This window comes from Pinus tabuliformis, chromosome J (assembly GCF_031772625.1).
Source record: "Pinus tabuliformis cultivar Carrire ecotype Pingquan chromosome J, CPIR1, whole genome shotgun sequence".
NCBI classification, from domain to species: domain Eukaryota; kingdom Viridiplantae; phylum Streptophyta; class Pinopsida; order Pinales; family Pinaceae; genus Pinus; species Pinus tabuliformis.
Genome location: NC_142295.1, coordinates 113057427 through 113068571, shown reverse-complemented (window position 1 = coordinate 113068571; position 11145 = coordinate 113057427).

The window sequence follows — 11145 nt, the reverse complement described above, 5'->3', positions numbered from 1 at the left end:
TCCAGTCTATTCATTAAGCAGGTTGCCGGGGTAACTGTTCCACCCACTATTTCTGTACTGAATCCTGCGATGTTGGGCTTAATCACCAACTAGCGTTTTTGGTCCGGAAGACTACTGTTTGTGTATGGTTTGACGCTCTAGATTATTTAGGCGTATGCTTCAAAATTGATTGGTTCTTTAGAAGACTTTAGGTGGTTTGATTTGAACTTTTTTATTTTGTTTTCGTGTGTTGTAATTAAAATATTTAATTGTGGCGGAATCACCGAGAAGGTCCCGTCGAATTGCGGGCCAGTCTCCTGAAGTTGTGTCTGTGGCCGAATTGTTGAGAAGATCCCGTAGACTTAGGGGATCCCCTCCTCGAGACGACCCAGGTCAGTTAGAAGGGTTAAAGGTCCTTGTAACTCCTCCTAGTGGCAGTAGAGTGGGATCACCGGAAGAAGGAGAATCTTCCTTGGTAGTCCATCCGTATTACCAAAGTTTAGAAACAGGTTACAATCCCGAAGCTGTTGAAGTTTCCGAGCTTGCTGGTAGTTTTTCATCTGCCAGTGAAACAGGCGAAGAACCTGAAATTTCAGAACCTGTTACTCCAACTCCTAGTGTTCCTGATTCACCAAGAATAGAAAGGATTATCACCGAAAATCTTCCTGTTGGATTAATTGCCATAGAAGAACTTGTTCCAGAGGAAGAAATAGGTGTTTCTAATTCTGAAGATCTAATTACCCTTGATTTAAGGGAGCGTGAATCCATATTCTACAGTCCTCCTAGAACTGAACCTTGGTACCTTGCACTAACCAATTTTTTAGACAACTCAGTAGGTTTTTCCACACCTCGTACTCCGGTTCCACCTAGAGGTATACATTCTCCTGTAAATATGTCTGGTCAGTCATCTGTGTTTTCACAAAGTCCTGAATCATTTTTACATGGCGGTCCTTCTGTTCCTACTGGGTATCAATCACTTTCTGGTACCTTTGTGGGAGCATCTCCTAAACCTGTTGATCATGGGTTATTACTTGGAAACAGTGGTAATGTACCATTGAGTATAGGTGACGTTTATATGATGTCAGGTTCAACTCCCATTAACCAACCTCAAGGTGGCCAATTACCGCCTGGGGGGCAACCTTCGTTTATACCTGGGGGGCAACCTCAAGGTACTTCATTTGCGACTGGGGGGCAACCCCAAGGGTATCAACCCCAGCCTCAATTTGTACCCCAAAGCCAACCTCAGTATCAGTATCCACCTCAAGGATGGCAACCTCAAGGATGGAAACCCCAAGGGTATCAACCCCAAGGGTATCAACCTCAAGGTTACCAACCTCAAGGTCAAGGTCAACCCCAGTATTCGTATTTACCTCAAGGTTATCAACCTACGGGTCAATACCCTAGTCAAGGTTATCAACCACCTCAAGGGCAATCATATGGGACTGCACCTTACAATTATCAACCCTATCCTCAATACGGCGGCTATGGCTCTCAGTATCCTCAACCTGTTACGAGTCAATACCCTGGAATGTTAACATGGGATCCGTCACAGGGTCAACAGATGTTGCAACCAAGTATGCAGTCGGTACCTCAAGCAGGACAACCTGCAGTTCCTGGTCCATCCCAGCAACCGCAACCTGTCCAGTCAAGTGTTCAGACCCCTGTAACTTCGGTAGTTACTCAGCCGCCAATTGCACCAGGTACTCCACCTCACACGGCTGTAGCAACTACCGCTTCATCTACCATGTTTACCTCCGGAGTATCGGCAGCTCCAGTTCCTACTGTCCCTGTTACCACTCCTCAGATATCTGTACCGTTGCCTGGACCCACGGTTCAGACCACAGTCCAGATGCCTGTAGGCCAACCTGGTACTAGTACGGTTGTTACTACTCAACCTCAATTTGTTCAACCTCCGTACCAGGGACAGTATCAACCTGGGCAAGCTGCCCAACAACCGGTTTACCAGTATCAACCGTATCCTGGGTACAATTATCAACCACCTCAACAACCCCAGTACGGTCCGGTTAATCCTGGTTTTCCAGGAGGATACAATATCCCCAATGCGAATCCTGTTCCTAGTTATCCTGGATATCCTCCTCCTGGGGCTGGTATTGTGACTCAGAGTTTCAGAGATCCTAACCGGCAGTTACCATTTATTGCAACTTTAGATTTACCCGACTTGACGCGCCTAACGAACGATCCAATTCAATATCTTCCGTTTTGGCCGCCAATGCCAAATAAGTTGCCCAGCGATATACCCAAGTTCGAGGGGAAGTCTGGAGAGGATCCGTCTAATCACGTGATGACTTACCACCTCTGGTGTGCATCAAATTCCATCTAGATGATTCTATCCGTTTACGTCTTTTCCAGCGTACACTCATTGGTCTCGCGGCCAAGTGGTACATTGAGTTACCACGGGCCTCTTTTTACAACTTTAGTCAGTTAGCTACCTCGTTCTTAACTCATTTTCAGTTACCAGTCAGATACGATAATGGTACTGAGTTATTAACTTCGCTAAAACAATCGACGTCCACGTACATTTCTGATCACATCCATGAGTGGAGACGTCGAAGGAGATTAGTGAAAGTTTTTATCCCAGACCAAATCTTAGCTGAATGGTTTGTCAAATCGTTATTACCAAGAATTACTGAAGATGTCGCTAAGGCCGGAGTAGTTACTGAGGAGCAAGTCATTGCTCAGGCACAGTACCTTGACTTGGTTTATACTCAGTCGGGTACGTTACATGAAAAAATTCCGGATCTTCCCAAGTCAAACCAAATCGCTGCTGCTCCTTCGGGATCTCATGCCGCTGATGGCATGATTGGTATCGTGACTACGAAGAGTAAGAAGAAGTCTTCCAAGGCCTCCAATACTCCAATTATCACTTTGCCTGATTCTCCGACAGGAGAGTCTTCTCCTCCTGAACTTACCGCCGACATTCACGCTGTAGAGTCATCTACGGCCAAATCCAAAAACGGTGGAAAGAAGAAAGGAAAGAAGAAGGCTAAAGCAGACAAGGCTCCAAAGGAGAAAACGGAAAAGTCGGAAACCAATGACGAGAAACGTAAACCTCGCTATCCTTGTCTTATTTGTGAAGAAGATCATTTTACGAGAGACTGCCCTCATCGGGCCGAGGTAGTCAAAATAGTCAAAGGTTCTCCGACTCCTGCTGTGTTAAAGAATCCATTTCCAGAGCAGGAAAATAAGATGATAGGTTCTTCTTCGAATGCCAGTGAAGAACCCATTTTGATGATGTCTCATGTCAGGATTGCGACTCGATCGCAAGATTATGGTAGTAAGGCTCCTGTTGATGGTAAGGAAGCAGAATCTTCTCACTCTAACCCATCAACCTCAGCTCCTGGTTCCGATCCACTACAGATCGAAAAACCTAACCCAGACTTAGTGATAAAGCCGCCCGCCAAGGGTGTACTTCGAAGGTCTGCTTTCAATCCACATGCGAGAGCAGCCCAGAATTACAACATTGTTGAAGACTTAGCTGTTTCACCTTCAGCAATGTCGGCACTCGAAGTGCTGCAATCATGTCCAGCGCAACGGAAATTGCTTTTGTCGGCTATTGGAGCTGTCGATGTTCAGGACCCGAACCTAATGATCTTTGATCTAGAAAATAGTACACCACGTCTCCCCCATCAAATGGCTTTCCAAATCCCAGTGATAGTCAAAAACAGGCCTATTCATCGGACTGTGATTGATGAGGGAGCTTCTACGTGTATTATGTCGATTCAATGTTGGAGATCGCTTGGTTCTCCTTCATTGAACCAATCCCCCACCATCCTTAAGGCCTTTGATGGCCGTGGGTTCCGTCCGTTTGGTATTCTACAAGAATTACCTATAGGGGTCGAAGGTAAAACCGTTAGTCTGGATGTGGAAGTGGTTGATGCCCCTCTAGACTACAACCTTCTTTTGGGTCGAAGTTGGTCATATGCTATGACAGCGATCGTTTCATCGGTCTTCAGAGTCATTAATTTCCACATAACGGTAAGATCGTGACTATTGATCAGCTGACATACTTTTCATCCGACCCAACCTCTTTAGAAACTATCCAGCATGTCGGTAAAACGACAATCCCTTATAGGGACATTGGTGTAGGTTTAGTTAAGGATTCCGGTTTACTGGGAACTTTTCCTCTCCCTCCACTCAATGTAGACCCTTCATTTGCAACAATTCATATGATCACGTCAGAAAACATTATTTATGATGATCCTTGGTATGTTCCCTCTGACTCTGAGCTAGACTCACTCGGTGATGTTATGCCGTTGAGTCCGTATGAGATTGCTTATGAAGCTCTTATGTCTTTTACCGATTTTCATTCAACCGACCAAATGAATGTGGTCAGTGAAGAGTCACGTTTCACCTCACCCTTAGAACGGATAACGTTTCCCGAAGAAGTGTCATCTGACGAACAACTTCGCGAAATCCTAAGTGTAGATGATCTACCATGGGAAGATCTCCATCACAGATCTTCGTTTTTACCTAAGGATGATGCATTTGAAAATGATTTTTCATCTATCTTTACCGCTGAATATGTCAAAGACGCTCAGGATCCAACGAAACATTCTGATTCAGAGCTGAATTTAGGGAATATTTCTCGTACAATTCCCATTGATATTTCAGTGAAGCCCGGAATCGAGGAGAACATTCATATAGGTGCCGCTTGTACTGAAACGAAAATCCAAACTTACAAGGCCCTATTCCAAGAATTCCGCGACGTGTTTGCCTGGTCTTACGAGGAAATGCCGGGAATTGATCCTGCCATTGTTGTTCATGAAATCAAAACCTACCCGGATGCTAAACCCATTCGGCAACGGTTGCGTCAGATTCACCCTCGGAAAGCGGCTGCAATCAAAGCAGAAGTCGAAAAGCTGTTGAAAGCAGGTTTCATTTATCCGATCCCGTTAACGGATTGGGTATCGAATATTGTTCCCGTCAATAAAAAACAAGGAACAATAAGAATCTGTATCGATTATAGGGATATCAATCGAGCTTGTCCAAAAGACAACTATCCTACGCCTTATATCGATCAAATCATTGATGATTGTGCCGGAAGTGAGATGTTTTCCTTCATGGATGGTTTCTCAGGCTATAATCAAATCAATATTCTACCTGCCGATCAACCAAAAACGGCATTCATTTGTCCATGGGGGACATTTGCTTATTGCAAATTACCTTTTGGACTTAAGAATGCCGGGGCCACTTTTCAACGGGCGATGTCTTATGCATTTCATGACATCAAGCACATTGTGCAACCCTATCTCGATGATTTGCCTGCTCATTCTTTACAACGAGCTGATCACCTTGTCCACCTACGAGCAATCTTTATGAGGTGTAGGCATTATCGAATTCGGTTGAATCCCCACAAATGTGTTTTCTGTATAGAAACAGGTCGATTGCTGGGATTTGTTGTTTCAAAAACCGGCATTCGCGTCGATCCCTCGAAAGTCGAGGCTATCATCAAATTGCCTCCTCCTTCGAGTTTGCGCCAACTCCAAAGTTTGCAAGGGAAAGCAAACTTTTTACGACGATTCATCCCGAACTACGCCGAGGTCACTAAAGGTTTTACACGGTTGTTGAAACAGAACACACAATTCTTTTGGGACGAGATTGCCCAACAATCTTTTGATGCATTGAAACACGCGTTGACCCATGCACCGTTATTGCATCCTCCCAACTACAACCAGGACTACTTCTTATACCTCGCAGCTTCGCATTCCACCATTGGAATGGTGTTAGTTCAAGAAGATGAATTCAAAGCAGAGCATGTGATATATTATCTTAGCAGAACCTTAAACCCAACTGAGTTAAAATATTCACATGTGGAGAAATTGGCCCTGGCAGCCGTTCAAGCTGTCCAGCGTTTTCGTCACTACATTCTTCTCCGCAAGACTACGTTATTTCGGATTGCAACCCTATGATTTATATTTTGACAAAACAACTGCTAGGGGGCAAGTACTCTAAATGGATTGTTATCCTGCAAGAGTTCGACTTGGAGTTCGAGAAGTCCAAGTCTAAGAAATCTTTAGTTTTTGCGGAATTAATGTGTGATTTCCCGAGTGCTGACACAGAGACTGTGGCAGAGGAGTCCATCGTGGACGAATCTTTGTTTCTTATTAGCACTTTAGATCCGTGGTATGGGGATATAATCACCTATCTCCAAACCCAAACCTTTCGGCCTGAAGCTTCCAAGGAAGACCGTCGAAAAATTCGGTTTCGATCCCAGCAATACAGAATTATTGGAGATACACTTTATCGCCGGGGGGCAGACTTAGTTTTTCGACGTTGTTTAACTCACGAAGAGGCTGAGAGAGTTTTGAATGACTGTCACTCTGGAGCATGTGGCGGTCATATGTCTGGGTATGCCACAGCTCAGAAGGTGTTGCGCGCTGGCTATTTCTGGCCGTCTATGTTTAAAGATTGTATCCTTGCTGTCAGAACGTGCCACAACTGTCAAGTTTTTGATCGAAAGATGCGCGCTCCACCTGCTCCTCTCCACCCTATAATTGCCGCTGGTCCATTCGCCAAATGGGGCATTGACTTTATTACTTGTAACCCTCACTCGGCCGGGGGGCATGCGTATATCATCCTCGCGGTTGATTATTTTACAAAATGGGCCGAGGCGATGCCTACATTCGACGCAAGCGGCAAGACAGCTGCAGTTTTCGTATTCAATCATATCATAACTAGGTTTGGTGTCCCACAAGCAATCATTACTGACCATGGGAGCCATTTTCGAAATGTCATGATGACTGAGCTTACAAGCCAGCTTGGTTTGCGCCACGATAGCTCTACTCCTTATTATCCGCAAGCCAACGGTTTGGTTGAGTCAATCAACAAAGTTCTAGTCGTCATGATTCGACGGATCATTGGTATCCATCGAACGAATTGGCATAACATGTTATTTTCGGCGCTATGGGCATATCGAACTTCAGTGAAAAATTCAACAGGTTTCACCCCTTTTCAGCTAGTTTATGGCTTAGAAGCTGTGTTACCTATTGAATGCGAAATCCCATCACTTCAAATGGCTGTCGAATTACTTCCAGCTACTTCCGCAGAGGAGAAACGGTTATTATACTTAGCTAAATTAGATGAGACTCGACGTGACGCTACTTTAGCTATCGAGACTCACGCGAAACGAATGAAAGCTCAGTACGATAAAAATGTGACCCCTCGAAGTTTTTCGGAAGGAGACCTAGTATTATTATATGATCAAGCTAACGATAAGCTAGGTGCCGGAAAGTTCGTTCCTATGTGGCATGGGCCCTACATTGTAAAGCGCAAGCTAGCAAAAGGGGCTTATGAGTTAGTTGATTTTGATGGGGACTCTTTGGGTAAACCCAGAAATGGACTTTACCTAAAGAGGTATTATGCTTAAAATGATGGGTATGGAGAAATTTTTAGATAGGTTAGATTTTCTTTCTAGCTAGCAAGTGTGTGTTAGTTTAGTCAGTGTGCTTAGTTTAGCTAAGTGTGGTTTTTCGTCATTATTTTGGCTCATCTTGGTTTTACTCTTGATATTGTAGATGTCGACGCCTCTCCAAACATACATTGGATTTGCTGATGGTGCTTGTCGTAGTACACGGAATATCTCTTCCGCAGCTTGGGTTATCTATTCACCCTCTGACGAGTTAGTTTCTATGCATGGGGTAAGCCTCGGTCAAACAACGAATAACATTGCAGAATACAGTGCAGTGGTTGAATTATTATCCGAATCTATTTCATTTGGAATTCGACGTTTGATAGTGAGGTTAGATTCTGAACTTGTTGTATTACAGCTTAATAGAGTTTATGCCATTAGAAATCCTGTGTTGTTAAGGTTGTTTTTGAGAGTGCGTCTCTTGGAACGTGAATTTGATTACATTGAATATCAACATATTCCAAGGTCTTTGAATACATTAGCAGATGCAATTGCTTCTCGAATGTTGGACAGACATTTACGATAATCATGCAAGTAAATTTAAAAACATTTCATCACATATGTTAAACAAGATAAGCCGGTAAAATAGTGATATATATAGATAGGAGTGTGTCAAAAAATATATACATCGTCTTCGATCATAGGTTTAAAACACCTTATGATCGGCAAAATGATAGTACAAAAAATCAAAATGTCACATGTGACTACAAAAGTGACTAGTCAATCACTGGTGGTGCTCTCTGTACGACACCACTGCGCGGGCTACCTTACGTAAAAAACCTCTAAATGGTCCAGGGACCGCGACCACGAAGCGCTGAAGCCTCATTGGAATATCATCCATAGTAGTCTCAGGTATATCTGCCGTGAGACGCTCTAGATCATGCTCCAAGTCGGCTAGTACCTCTGCTGTCGCATCCTGTGGGGCCGGTGCCGGTGCAGCTGGATGTAGTCTATCATAAGGCCGGAGGTTGGCTGGACGTTGTGGGCCAACATCTGCATTTTGAGAAATTTACTATTAGTTTTGAGACGATATATATAAAAAATACAAAAAATACATAACTAGAAAACTTGTGAAAATAAAAAGTACCTCTGTCATCCCATTGTTCTCCCTGTGGAAGAACCATGTCCGGATCACCTCTGAAATCTGTTCCGGCATACGGGAAATCCTGTATCACAAAAAGCTGGTTCTCTAACCAGTCAAAATAACTATCTGAGAATCGAACTACTGTCGCGCCCTCGTCAGGATGTCGGGCCATTACCGCAACCCATCGTATCAGCTTTGGCTGCTGAGGACCCAGAATATCAACAGTGAGTTGCTGAGGGATCAGCAATGGAATTCTCTCCAAGGCAAAGCTCACGACTATAGGCCCATATCCAAAAGTCTTTAGTCGTCCGTTCCTTGCCTTGGTTAGTTGGCTCTTCATATGAGCCGACACAGCTTCACACCAGTTGAAAATGGTGCCTTGGTAACAGTCAATTGCCATCCGCATTTGGGATCCGGAAGCAATGTGTAAAGCGGCCGCGCCGCAAATTCTGGTAACCGTGAACGCTATGACTTTGAGTTCCGGCAGAGTGATGTGTTTTATCTCTATGCCTTTTGAATGGTGAGCTCCCGGTGTGCACCAAGTCTCGCGGAGACTATCAAGGGATTGGCCACCTGGCCTAGTCCCCGCAAGGTTGAGTTGCTCACCCCTGTTTGGCAAGCCAGTGAGAAAGTATACATCCGAGGGCTCTATCTCGAGCTGGTGCCCTCCTATGTAAAAGCATTGTTCCTGTACGTTCCATCGCTCAACCAGCCATTCCAAGAATCTTACCTGGCCCCTCATGCCCGGTATGGTCCAATATTTGTATAAACCGCATGCTCTTAGGGCATCCAGAGAAGGTTGATGATTTATTGCAACTTCATCTTCCTCTACGTGCTCTCTTTCTCTCCAGTCTAACATGATTAGTGCCTGCATATCAAAAAATAGCATTAGAAATTAATTTGGGAATTTTTGGTGGTTTTTTGAGAGAGTTGGGGTTTTGAAATGCGCGTTTCTCGGAGGACGCACCCCGGCTTTGTTGCACAGGGCGCCCGGACGCAGCTGGCCTGAAGGCGGGCTGCGTCTTCCGACCGTTTTCCCGTAAGAGAAAAAGTCGGGGGACGCAGGTCACCCGAAGGGCACCTGCGTCCGCCGAGAGGCGCATTCCAAAACCAAAACCCCCCCAAAAAATAAAACCAAAGCCTAAAAATTGATTCTAAACGGATAGAAATGCAGAGTAGGATGTGTAAAATACCTGGATGAGACGGCGTTCGATTCCAGCGGTCAGATTTTCCGCAGCAACCACGGGAAGTTTTCTTGTCAAAAGCCCTTTTTTCAACCTCAACAGTGAAACGGTAAAAATGACATGGTAAAAGGTCTTTTTATAGGTTTTTTGGATGAATTAGTTCATTTTTTACCATGAAAAGATATTTTTGAATGTATTTTTGCCTATTTTAAACAGGTATGAGTAATGGGTCGCTTTTGTGCAGGACAAAGGGATTTCGAGGGAAATTGTAATTTTTCACAAACAAAATTGCAGAGTCATCTTTTAAGCCCTTTTCTGACTCCTAAAAAATGAAAAGATCGCCGAGTGTTTCTTTTTCACTCGTTAAAACGGAATTAAAAGACGGTCCCCTTTTAGCTCTTTTCTGACCGCAAAATCAGGAAAAGATTGCCGGGTTTTTGTCGTTTCGAACTCGATAAGGAAATAAAACGACGTGTCCTTGATCGCTTTTTACTTTTCAGATTAACGACACTAATATGAAAGTACTCCTTGGTCGCAAGATCAAGCGGTTCCCCCAGGTATTATTTTATACTTTTTCGGGCTTGAGGGACACAAATATACGAAAAAGTTCAACGTGGAGTCTCCTTTAGTTTTTTCAGACTCTCTAAAAATGAAAAACGCCGAGTTTCTCCTATACTGGGCTCGTTAAATTTTTACAGTAGAGGACCTGTTCAATTACAAACAGGAACGAACCACTCCTTCCTAGGGTTCGAATTTAAACTAGGTTGGACTCGTCCGAAGGATGAGCTTACAATCAAGCATATGTTATCCTCCTCAAGCTTGTTAAAAATAAAGAGGTACTTGCCAGAAATGGTGGGGGAAAAAGAGAAGAATGAACCTATTTGTCACTTTTTTGTCTCAGAAGAAACTTTATTACCGCTCTTGAACACGACACTTGTTATTCACCTGGGTTGGGAAATTTTTCACCTCACAGTTGACCACGTCACTTTGAAAGTCTTTAACGGGTTTCGGGGATTAACTTTGAGTTATTCGTCACCAAGCCATCTGTTGTGTCGTTATGTGTTCAAGAGGTCTGCAAATAACAAACTTTCATCTGCAAAATACTTGTCATCCATTTGACCATCCCTGAGTCAGTCCTTACAGCAACATTTCTTCAACTTGAACAATGATTTCGTGTTGCGGGCTTGCCTGCAGCGGGTCGCTTTCTATCGACATCGACACATTATCTAGAAAGATGACTTAGGAATCGACAGTACCTTGAAGTCTGCATGCATCAATGGCAGGTTTCTCGCCTTTGACGTCAGTTTACATCATTGACTTTCGATCAGAGGATTCCGTGAAGTGTTCGACATCAAAACATCTATTCACATTTCACGGGTTGTGCTTGGTACTTTGAGGACCATTGACATTACTGGTGGTTTCTCTCACGCTTGTTAACAGTTTACATCATTGACTGGTAATCAAGTGGT